The sequence below is a fragment of the Mus musculus genome, chromosome 3, assembly GCF_000001635.26.
Source record: "Mus musculus strain C57BL/6J chromosome 3, GRCm38.p6 C57BL/6J".
Lineage (NCBI taxonomy): Eukaryota > Metazoa > Chordata > Mammalia > Rodentia > Muridae > Mus > Mus musculus.
This window is the reverse complement of record NC_000069.6, coordinates 16,571,782-16,584,541: the sequence shown is the minus strand read 5'-3', so window position 1 is coordinate 16,584,541 and position 12,760 is coordinate 16,571,782.

Sequence of the window (12,760 nt, the reverse complement as noted above, 5' to 3'; positions counted from 1 at the left end):
GGTGTTTTGTTCCCAATTCTAAGGAGGGGTATAGTGTCCACACTTCAGTCTTCATTTTTCTTGAGTTTCATGTGTTTAGCAAATTGTATCTTATATCTTGGGTAACCTAGGTTTGGGGCTAATATCCACTTATCAGTGAGTACATATTGTGTGAGTTCCTTTGTGAATGTGTTACCTCACTCAGGATGATGCCCTCCAGGCCCATCCATTTGGCTAGGAATTTCATAAATTCATTCTTTTTAATAGCTGAGTAGTACTCCATTGTGTAGATGTACCACATTTTCTGTATCCATTCCTCTGTTGAGGGGCATCTAGGTTCTTTCCAGCTTCTGGCTATTATAAATAAGGCTGCTATGAACATAGTGGAGCATGTGTCCTTCTTACCTGTTGGGGCATCTTCTGGATATATGCCCAGGAGAGGTATTGCTGGATCCTCCGGTAGTACTATGTCCAGTTTTCTGAGGAACCGCCAGACTGATTTCCAGAATGGTTGTACAAGCCTGCACTCCCACCAACAATGGAGGAGTGTTCCTCTTTCTCCACATCCTCGCCAGCATCTGCTGTCACCTGAATTTTTGATCTTGGCCATTCTGACTGGTGTGAGGTGGAATCTCAGGGTTGTTTTGATTTGCATTTCCCTGATGATTAAGGATGTTGAACATTTTTTCAGGTGCTTCTCTGCCATTCGGTATTCCTCAGGTGAGAATTCTTTGTTCAGTTCTGAGCCCCATTTTTTAATGGGGTTATCTGATTTTCTGAAGTCCACCTTCTTGAGTTCTTTATATATGTTGGATATTAGTCCCCTATCTGATTTAGGATAGGTAAAGATCCTTTCCCAATCTGTTGGTGGTCTTTTTGGCTTATTGACGGTGTCTTTTGCCTTGAAGAAACTTTGGAGTTTCATTAGGTCCCATTTGTCGATTCTCGATCTTACAGCACAAGCCATTGCTGTTCTGTTCAGGAATTTTTCCCCTGTGCCCATATCTTCAAGGCTTTTCCCCACTTTCTCCTCTATAAGTTTCAGTGTCTCTGGTTTTATGTGAAGTTCCTTGATCCACTTAGATTTGACCTTAGTACAAGGAGATAAGTATGGATCGATTCGCATTCTTCTACACGATAACAACCAGTTGTGCCAGCACCAATTGTTGAAAATGCTGTCTTTCTTCCACTGGATGGTTTTAGCTCCCTTGTCGAAGATCAAGTGACCATAGGTGTGTGGGTTCATTTCTGGATCTTCAATTCTATTCCATTGGTCTACTTGTCTGTCTCTATACCAGTACCATGCAGTTTTTATCACAATTGCTCTGTAGTAAAGCTTTAGGTCTGGCATGGTGATTCCGCCAGAAGTTCTTTTATCCTTGAGAAGACTTTTTGCTATCCTAGGTTTTTTGTTATTCCAGACAAATTTGCAAATTGCTCCTTCCAATTCGTTGAAGAATTGAGTTGGAATTTTGATGGGGATTGCATTGAATCTGTAGATTGCTTTTGGCAAGATAGCCATTTTTACAATGTTGATCCTGCCAATCCATGAGCATGGGAGATCTTTCCATCTTCTGAGATCTTCTTTAATTTCTTTCTTCAGAGATTTGAAGTTTTTATCATACAGATCTTTCACCTCCTTAGTTAGAGTCACGCCAAGATATTTTATATTATTTGTGACTATTGAGAAGGGTGTTGTTTCCCTAATTTCTTTCTCAGCCTGTTTATTCTTTGTATAGAGAAAGGCCATTGACTTGTTTGAGTTTATTTTATATCCAGCTACTTCACCGAAGCTGTTTATCAGGTTTAGGAGTTCTCTGGTAGAATTTTTAGGGTCACTTATATATACTATCATATCATCTGCAAAAAGTGATATTTTGACTTCCTCTTTTCCAATTTGTATCCCCTTGATCTCCTTTTGTTGTCGAATTGCTCTGGCTAATACTTCAAGTACTATGTTGAAAAGGTAGGGAGAAAGTGGGCAGCCTTGTCTAGTCCCTGATTTTAGTGGGATTGCTTCCAGCTTCTCTCCATTTACTTTGATGTTGGCTACTGGTTTGCTGTAGATTGCTTTTATCATGTTTAGGTATGGGCCTTGAATTCCTGATCTTTCCAAAACTTTTATCATGAATGGGTGTTGGATCTTGTCAAATGCTTTTTCTGCATCTAACGAGATGATCATGTGGTTTTTGTCTTTGAGTTTGTTTATATAATGGATTACATTGATGGATTTTCGTATATTAAACCATCCCTGCATCCCTGGAATAAAACCTACTTGGTCAGGATGGATGATTGCTTTAATGTGTTCTTGGATTCGGTTAGCGAGAATTTTATTGAGGATTTTTGCATCGATATTCATAAGAGAAATTGGTCTGAAGTTCTCTATCTTTGTTGGATCTTTCTGTGGTTTAGGTATCAGAGTAATAGTGGCTTCATAAAATGAGTTGGGTAGAGTACCTTCTACTTCTATTTTGTGAAATAGTTTGTGCAGAATTGGAATTAGATCTTCTTTGAAGGTCTGATAGAACTCTGCACTAAACCCATCTGGTCCTGGGCTTTTTTTGGTTGGGAGACTATTAATAACTGCTTCTATTTCTTTAGGTGATATGGGACTGTTTAGATGGTCAACTTGATCCTGATTCAACTTTGGTACCTGGTATCTGTCCAGAAATTTGTCCATTTCGTCCAGGTTTTCCAGTTTTGTTGAGTATAGCCTTTTGTAGAAGGATCTGATGGTGTTTTGGATTTCTTCAGGATCTGTTGTTATGTCTCCCTTTTCATTTCTGATTTTGTTAATTAGGATTTTGTTCCTGTGCCCTTTAGTGAGTCTAGCTAAGGGTTTATCTATCTTGTTGATTTTCTCAAAGAACCAACTCCTCGTTTGGTTAATTCTTTGAATAGTTCTTCTTGTTTCCACTTGGTTGATTTCACCCCTGAGTTTGATTATTTCCTGCCATCTACTCCTCTTGGGTGAATTTGCTTCCTTTTTTTCTAGGGCTTTTAGATGTGTTGTCAAGCTGCTAGTATGTGCTGTCTCCCGTTTCTTCTTGGAGGCACTCAGCGCTATGAGTTTCCCTCTTAGAAATGCTTTCATTGTGTCCCATAGGTTTGGGTACGTTGTGGCTTCATTTTCATTAAACTCTAAAAAGTCTTTAATTTCTTTCTTTATTCCTTCCTTGACCAAGGTATCATTGAGAAGAGTGTTATTCAGTTTCCACGTGAATGTTGGCTTTCCATTATTTATGTTGTTATTGAAGATCAGTCTTAGGCCATGGTGGTCTGATAGGATACATGGGACAATTTCAATATTTTTGTATCTATTGAGGCCTGTTTTGTGACCAATTATATGGTCAATTTTGGAGAAGGTCCCGTGAGGTGCTGAGAAGAAGGTATATCCTTTTGTTTTAGGATAAAATGTTCTGTAGATATCTGTCAGGTCCATTTGTTTCATAACTTCTGTTAGTTTCACTGTGTCCCTGTTTAGTTTCTGTTTCCACGATCTGTCCTTTGAAGAAAGTGGTGTGTTGAAGTCTCCCACTATTATTGTGTGAGGTGCAATGTATGCTTTGAGCTTTACTAAAGTGTCTCTAATGAATGTGGCTGCCCTTGCATTTGGTGCGTAGATATTCAGAATTGAGAGTTCCTCTTGGAGGATTTTACCTTTGATGAGTATGAAGTGTCCCTCCTTGTCTTTTTTGATAACTTTGGGTTGGAAGTCGATTTTATCCGATATTAAAATGGCTACTCCAGCTTGTTTCTTCAGTCCATTTGCTTGGAAAATTGTTTTCCAGCCTTTCACTCTGAGGTAGTATCTGTCTTTTTCCCTGAGATGGGTTTCCTGTAAGCAGCAGAATGTTGGGTCCTGTTTGTGTAGCCAGTCTGTTAGTCTATGTCTTTTTACTGGGGAATTGAGTCCATTGATATTAAGAGATATTAAGGAAAAGTAATTGTTGCTCCCTTTTATTTTTGTTGTTAGAGTTGGCATTCTGTTCTTGTGGCTGTCTTCTTTTTGGTTTGTTGAATGATTACTTTCTTGGTTGTTCTAGGGCGTGATTTCCGTCCTTGTATTGCTTCTTTTCTGTTATTATCCTTTGAAGGGCTGGATTCGTGGAAAGATATTGTGTGAACTTGGTTTTGTCGTGGAATACTTTGGTTTCTCCATCTATGGTAATTGAGAGTTTGGCCGGGTATAGTAGCCTGGGCTGGCATTTGTGTTCTCTTAGTGTCTGTATAACATCTGTCCAGGCTCTTCTGGCTTTCATAGTCTCTGGTGAAAAGTCTGGTGTAATTCTGATAGGCCTTCCTTTATATGTTACTTGACCTTTCTCCCTTACTGCTTTTAATATTCTATCTTTATTTAGTGCATTTGTTGTTCTGATTATTATGTGTCGGGAGGAATTTCTTTTCTGGTCCAGTCTATTTGGAGTTCTGTAGGCTTCTTGTATGATCATGGGCATCTCTTTTTTTATGTTTGGGAAGTTTTCTTCTATTATTTTGTTGAAGATATTAGCTGGCCCTTTAAGTTGAAAATCTTCATTCTCATCAATTCCTATTATCCGTAGGTTTGGTCTTCTCATTGTGTCCTGGATTACCTGGATGTTTTGAGTTAGGATCCTTTTGCATTTTGTATTTTCTTTGACTGTTGTGTCGATGTTCTCTATGGAATCTTCTGCACCTGAGATTCTCTCTTCCATTTCTTGTATTCTGTTGCTGATGCTCGCATCTATGGTTCCAGATCTCTTTCCTAGGGTTTCTATCTCCAGCGTTGCCTCGCTTTGGGTTTTCTTTATTGTGTCTACTTCCCCTTTTAGTTCTAGTATGGTTTTGTTCATTTCCATCACCTGTTTGGCTGTGTTTTCCTGCTTTTCTTTAAGAGCCTGTAACTCTTTAGCAGTGCCCTCCTGTAAATCTTTAAGTGACTTATGAAAGTCCTTCTTGATGTCCTCTATCATCATCATGAGAAATGTTTTTAAATCTGGGTCTAGATTTTCGGTTGTGTTGGGGTGCCCAGGACTAGGTGGGGTGGGAGTGCTGCGTTCTGATGATGGTGAGTGGTCTTGATTTCTGTTAGTAGGATTCTTACGTTTGCCTTTCGCCATCTGGTAATCTCTGAAGCTAGCTGTTTTAGTTGTCACTGTTAAGAGCTTGTTCTTCAGGTGACTCTGTTAGCCTCTATGAGCAGACCTGGAGGGTAGCACTCTCCTTAGTTTCAGTGGGCAGAGTATTCTCTGCAGGCAAGCTCTCTTCTTGCAAGGCAGGTACCCAGATATCTGGTGTTCGAACCAGACTCCTGGCAGAAGTTGTGTTCCACTCACTAGAGGTCTTAGGATCACGTGTGGAATCCTGTGTGGGCCCTTGCGGGTGTCAGGCGACTCAGCTGGCAAGGTAGCCGGGGCTCGAGTGGAGTGGAAGGGGTTTGTGCCCCAGATCAACCCCGGGTAGCCTGCTTCCCTATGTACCACAGTCTCAAGTTCCACGCGATTGGATTGGGGTAGGCGCTGTGTTCCACTCATCAGAGGTCTTAGGGTCCCGTGGGGAGTCCCGTGTGGGCCCTTGCGGGTGTTGGGCAAGACTCTGCTGTCAAGGTAGCCCGGGGCTCGAGTCTCGAGTCGAGCGGAAGGGACTTGTGCCCCAGATCAGGCCCGGGTAGCCTGCTTCCCTATGTACCGCAGTCTCGAGTTCCGCGCGATTGGATTGGGGCAGGCACTGTGATCCACTCACCAGAGGTCTTAGGGTCCCGTGGGGAGTCCTGTGTGGACCCTTGCGGGTGTTGGGCAAGACTCTGCTGGCAAGGTAGCCCGGGGCTCGAGTCACGAGTCGAGCGGAAGGGACTTGTGCCCCAGATCAGGCCCGGGTAGCCTGCTTCCCTATGTACCGCAGTCTCAAGTTCCGCGCGATTGGATTGGGGCAGGCACTGTGATCCACTCACCAGAGGTCTTAGGGTCCCGTGGGGAGTCCCGTGTGGACCCTTGGGGGTGTTGGGCAAGACTCTGTTGGCAAGGTAGCCCGGGGCTCGAGTCTCGAGTCGAGCGGAAGGGACTTGTGCCCCAGATCAGGCCCGGGTAGCCTGCTTCCCTATGTACCGCAGTCTCAAGTTCCGCGCGATTGGATTGGGGCAGGCGCTGTGTTCCACTCACCAGAGGTCTTAGGGTCCCGTGGGGAGTCCCGTGTGGGCCCTTGCGGGTGTTGGGCAAGACTCTGCTGGCAAGGTAGCCCGGGGCTCGAGTCTCGAGTCGAGCGGAAGGGCTATCTGAGTATTTTCAAACACACACTTCACCTACACAAAAACTGGTCCTACTTTAATGCTTGTTGTCCTCTTTGTTCCAATGAGTAGCAATCCAAGATAGATCAAACACAAGATTCTCTACTTCAACTGCCTTCAGTGTCCAATTCTAGCATGATTTCACAGCTCCATATACTTAGGAAGAAAGTGTTGGCTAAACTCCACAGCAGATGAGTAGAAGGGGCAGCTCTCATACATTCACTGAATTGGGGAGGCTCATACATACCCTTGCCACCAGGGCCAGCTCCACTGTGCTGCCTGGGTGAGATGCGGGGCCTGTGCCCCCAAGTGCTGCCACATGTGAGAGGTAGGACCAGCTTTCCAGAGCACTTAGCCAGTGAGTAGCGGGGACAGTTCTGCACAACTGCTTGACATTCATATGGTCTCCAGTGCCTGACCTAGCCAGAGTCGTTCCCATGTCCTCTAATGGTGATATGAGCCAAGGACATGAACACTCACCTCTGCTGCTGCTGCTTAGCCAGAGAAGGCTGGCCACTTCTAACAGGCTACTCCTCACCACCCTTAAGTTTCCAAGTACAACTCTCTTCATTATGCTCAAGCTACTAAATATCTCTTTCTTTACCAACTGCCACATACTTTTAAAGGCTCCTGCTACAGGCTGGCAATTCATCTGACAGGCCCCTTTGTGACATCCTCTGGCACATGTGTGTCTATGGCCCACTTTTATTATGTACCAGAGGGCTGATCTGTGAGTGGTATGGCAGTCAGAGATCTCTGAGTGTCTTTCTCCTCCCATGTTGCACAGGGTGGTGGTAGGCAGGGCTCTGTATGTCTATATGCAGCCATGCAGAATGATAAATATGGATCTATTTGCATGTTTCTACATGCATACATCCAATTAGACCAGCACCATTTGTTGGGAATTCTTTCTTTTTTCCATTGTGTAGGTTTAATTGTTTTTTTGTTTTTTTTTTATCAAAAGTCAGGTGCTTATAGGTATGTAGATTTACATCTGGGTCTTTCAGTCCTATCAGTTTTTATTCCAGTAGCATCTGGTTTTATTATTATTGCTCTTGAAATCAGAGGTTTAGTGATATCTCCAGACACTCTTTTATTGTACAGGATCATTTTAGCTATCCTGAGATTTTTGTTTTTCCATATTAAATTGAATATTGTCCTTAAAGATTTGTATTGAACTGTGTGGAAAATTTAATGGGGATTGTATTGAATTTGTAGATTGCATTTGGTGACATGGCCATGTTTACTATGTTAATCCTACTGATCCATGAGCATGGGACATCTTTACATCTACTGATATCTTCTTCAATTTCTATCTTCAAAGACTTGAAGATTTTCTCACTGATTTTTCACTTGATTAGAGATAGCTTAAGATAATTTACATTGTTTATAGATATTGTGAAAGGTGTTATTTTCCTGATTGCTTTCTCATTTTTAGCTCATTTGTCATTTGTACATATAAGGGTAATTGCTTTTAGTTAATCTTGTATCCAAACATTTCTCTGAAGATGTTTATTAGCTGTAGAAGTTCCTGGAAGAATTTTGGGTGTTATTTATATACACTCTGCAATTACCTGTAAACAACAAAACTTATTCTTTTCCACTTTGTATCTACTTAATCTCTTTTAATTTTTTTGTGGCTCTAGCTATAAATTTGAAGAATAAATTGCATAGATATTGTATTTTAATGTTCTTAACTTGAGTGGAATTCCTTTGATATTCTCTTTATTTATTGGCTACAGGCTTGGTGTAATTGCCTTTAATATGTCTAATTATAGTCTTTGTATCTCTGATCACTCCAAGACTTTTATAAGGAAGTAGTGGGGTTTATCAAAGTGTTTCTCAGTAACTAATGTGATGATGTGTTTGTTTGTTTGTTTGTTTTAGTTTGTGTTTGTTTTCAGTTTGTTTATATGTAAGATTACATGGATTGGTTTTATTTTTCAATATTTTATTAGATATTTTCTTCATTTACAATTCAAATACTATCCCAAAAGTCCCTTATTCTCTCCCCACACCCTGCTCTACAACACACACTCCCAATTCCTGGCCCTGTATTGGGGCATATAATCTTTGCAAGACCAAAAGCCTCTCCTCCCAATGATGGCTGATTAGGCCATCTTCTGCTACATATGCAGCTAGAGACACAAGATCAGGGGGTACTGGTTAGTTCATTCTGCTGTTCTACCTTTAGGGTTACAGACTCCTTCAGCTCCTTGGGTACTTTCCCTAGCTTCTAAATTGGGGGCCATGAGTTCCATCCAATAGCTGAATGTGAGCATCCACTTCTATATTTACAGGCACTGGCAGAGCCACACAATAGTCAGCTATATCAGGGTCCTGTCGGCAAAATCTTGCTGACATATGCAATTGTGTCTCTGTTTTGTGGTTGATTATTGTATGGATCCCTGGATGGGGCAGTCTCTGCGTGGTCATTCCTTCTGTCTCATCTCCAAACTTTGTCTCTGTAACTTATTACATGGGTATTTTGTTCCCAATTCTAAGAAGGGATGAAGTATCCACACTTTGTTATTCCTTTTTTTTTTTTTTTTTTTTTTTTGAGTTTCATGTGTTTTGCAAATTGCATCTTGGGTATTCTAAGTTTCTGGACTAACATCCACTTAACAGTGAGTGCATATTGTGTGAGCTCTTTTGTTATTGGGTTACCTCACTCAAGATGATACCCTCCAGGTCCATCCATTGCCCTAAGAATTTTATAAATTCATTGTTTTTAATAGATGCATAGTACTCCATTGTGTAAATATACCACATTTTCTGTATCCACTCCTCTGTTGAGGGACATCTGGGTTCTTTCCAGATACTGGCTATGATAAATAAGGCTGCTAAGAACATAGTGAAGCATGTGTCGTTATTACAAGTTGGAACATCTTCTGGGTATATGCCCAGGAAAGGAATTGCTGGATCTTACAGTAGTACTATGTCCAATTTTCTGAGGAACCACCAGACTGATTTCCAGAGTGGTTATACAAGCTTGCATTCCCACCAATAATGGAGGAGTGTTCCTCTTTCTCCACATCCTCGCCAGCATCTACTGTCATCTGAATTTTTGATCCTAGCCATTATGACTGTAATGAGGTGAAATCTTACGGTTGTTTTGATTTGTGTTTCCCTGATGATTAAGGATGTTGAACATTTTTTTCAGGTGCTTCTTAGCCATCCGGTATTCCTCAATTGAGAATTCCTTGTTTAGCTCTGTACCCCATTTTTAACACGGTTATTTGATTTTCTGGATTCCATCTTCTTGAGTTCTTTACGTATATTGCATATTAGTCCCCTATGTGATTTAGGATTGGTAAAGATCATTTCCCAATCTGTTGGTGGCCTTTTTGTCTTATTGACAGTGTCTTTTGCCTAAGAGAAGCTTTGCAATTTTATGCAGTTCCATTCGCCGATTCTCAATCTTACATCAAAAGCCATTGGTGTTCTGTTCAGGATTTTTTCCCCTGTGCCCATATCTTTGAGTCTTTTCCCCACTTTCTCCTGTATAAATTTTAGTGTCTCTCGCTTTATGTGGAGTTCCTTGTTCCACTTAGACTTGAGCTTAGTACAAAGAGATAAGAATATATCAATTCTCATTCTTCTACTTGATAACCACCAGTTATGCCAGCACCATTTGTTAAAAATGCTGTGTTTTCAGAAGTGGATGCTCACAGTCAGCTATTGGAAGGATCACAGGGCTCCCAATGGAGGAGCTAGAGAAAGTACTCAAGGAGCTAAAAGGATCTGCAATCCTATAGGTGGAACAACAATATGAACTAGCCAGTAACCCCCAGAGCTCGTGTCTCTAGCTGCAGATGTATCAGAAGATGGCCTATCTTCTGGTCTTGCAAACTTTATATGCCTCAGTACAGGGGAACACCAGGGCCAAGAAGTAAGAGTGGGTAGGTAGTCGAGTGGGAGGGGAAGGGCATGGGGGACTTTCGCGATAGCATTGGAAATGTAAATGAAGAAAATACCTAATTAAAAAAATGCTGTTTTTCCAAAGGATGGTTTTAGCTCCTTTGTCAAAGATCAAGTGACCATAGGTGTGTGGGTTCATTTCTGGATCTTCAATTCTATTCCATTGATCTACCTGTCTGTCCCTGTACTAGTACCACTCAGTTTTTATCACAATTCCTCTGTAGTGCATCTTGAGGTCAGACTTGGTAATTCCACCAGAGGTTCTTGTATTGTTGAGGATAGTTTTTGCTATTCTAGGCTTTTTTTTTCTTTTTTTTTTTTATTCAAGATGAATTTGCAAATTGCTGTTTCTAACTCTGTGAAGAAGTGAGTTGGAATTTTGATGCAGATTGCATTGAATCTGTAGATTGCTTTTGGCAGGACTGCCATTTTGAATATATTAATCCTGCCAATCCATGAGCATGGGAGAACTTTCCATCTTTTGAGATCTTCCTCAAATTCTTTCTTCAGAGACTTGAAGTTTTTATCACAGAGATCTTTCACTTCCTTATTTAGAGTCATACCAAGGTATTTTATATTATTTGTTACTATTGTGAAGGGTGTTGTTTCCTTAATTTCTTTCTTAGCCTGTTTATCCTGTGTGCAGAAAAAGGCCACTGATTTGTTTGAGTTTATTTTATATACATCTACTGCACTGTGGCTGTTTATCAGGTTTAGGAGTTCTCTGGTAAAATTTTATGGTCACTTATATATACTATCATATTATGTGCGAATAGTGATATTTTGACTTTTTTTATCCCCTTGATCTCCTTTTGTTGTCTAATTCCCCTGGCCAGGAATTCAAGTACTATATTGAATAGGTAGGGAGAAATTGGGCAGCCTTGTCTAGACCCTGATCTTAGTGGGATTGCTTCAAGTTTCATTCCATTTAGTTTGATGTTGGCTATTGTTTTGCTGTAGATTGCTTTTATTATGTATAGGTATGGGCTTTGAATTCCTTATCCTTCTAAGACTTATCATGAATGGGTGCTGGATATTGTCAAATGATTTTTCAGCATCTAACGAAATGATTATGTGGTTTTTGTCTTTGAGTTTGTTTATATAGTGGATTACATTGCTGGATTTCCATGTATTGACCCATCCCTGCATCCCTGGGATGAAGCCTACTTGATCATGATGGATGATCGTTTTGATGTGTTTTTGGGTTCGATTTTCGAAGATTTTATTGAGTACTTCTGCATCGTTGTTCATGAGGAAAACTGGTCTGAAGTTCTCTTTCTTTTTTGAATCTTTATGTGGTTTAGGTCTCAGAGTAAGTGTGGCTTCATAGAATGAATTGGGTAGAATACCTTCTGTATCTATTTTATGGAGTAGTTTGAGGATAATTAGAATTGGGTGTTTTTTTGAAGGTCTGATAGAACTCTGCACTAAACCCATTGGTCCTAGGCTTTTTTTTTTTTTTTTTTTTTGGTTGGGAGACTATTAATGACTGGTTCTATTTCTTTAGGGGAGATCGGACTGTTTAAATCATTAATATGATCCTGATTTAATTTTGGTACCTTGTATCTGTCTAGAAATCTGTCCATTTCATCCAGGTTTTCCAGTTTTGTTGAGTATACCCTTTTGTAGTAAGACAGGATGATGTTTTGAATTTCCTCATGTCCTGTTGTTATGTCTCTCTTTTCATTTCTGGTTTTGCTAATTAGAATGCTATCTCTGTACCCTCTAGTTAGTTTGGCTTAGGGTTTTTCTATATTATTTATTTTCTCAAAGAACCAGCCTGGTTTGGTTGATTTTTGAATAGTTCTTTTTGTTTCCACTTGGTTGTTTTCAGCCCTGAGTTTGATTATTTTCTGTCTTCTACTCCTCTTGGGTGAATTTGCTTCCTTTTGTTCTAGAGCTTTTATGTGTTTTGCCAAGCTGCTAGTGTCTGCTCTCCCTTGTTACATTTTGGAGGCATTCAGTGTTATGAGTTTTCCTCTCAGGACTGCTTTCATTGTATCCCATAAGTCTGGCTATGTTGTGCCTTCATTTTCACTAAACTCTAAAAAGTGTTTAATTTCTTTCTTTATTTCTTCCTTGACCAAGTTATCATTGAGTAGATTGTTGTTCAGCATCCATGTAAATGGTGAGTTTCTATTTATGTTGTTATTGAAGATCAGCCTTAGTACATGTTGATCTGATAGGATTAATGGGATAATTTCAATACTTTTGAATCTGTTGAGGCATGTTTTGTTTTTTGTTTTTGTTTTACTTAACCAAGTATATGTTCAATTTTGGAGAAGGTGCCATGAGGTGCAGAGAAGAATGAATATCCTTTTGTTTTAGGGTAAAATGTTCTGTAAATAGCTGTTAAATCCATTTGTTTCATAACTTCTGTTAGTTTCAATGTGTCTTTGTTTAGTTTCTGTTTCCAGAATCTGTGCATTGATGAGAATAGGGCGTTGAAATCTCCCACTGTTATTAGTTGAAGTGCAATGTGTGCTTTGAGCTTTACTAAAGTTTCTTTAATGAATGTGTCTGCCCTTGCATTTGGAGCATAGATATTCAGAATTGAGGGTTTATCTTGGAAGATTTTACCTTTGATGAATATGAAGT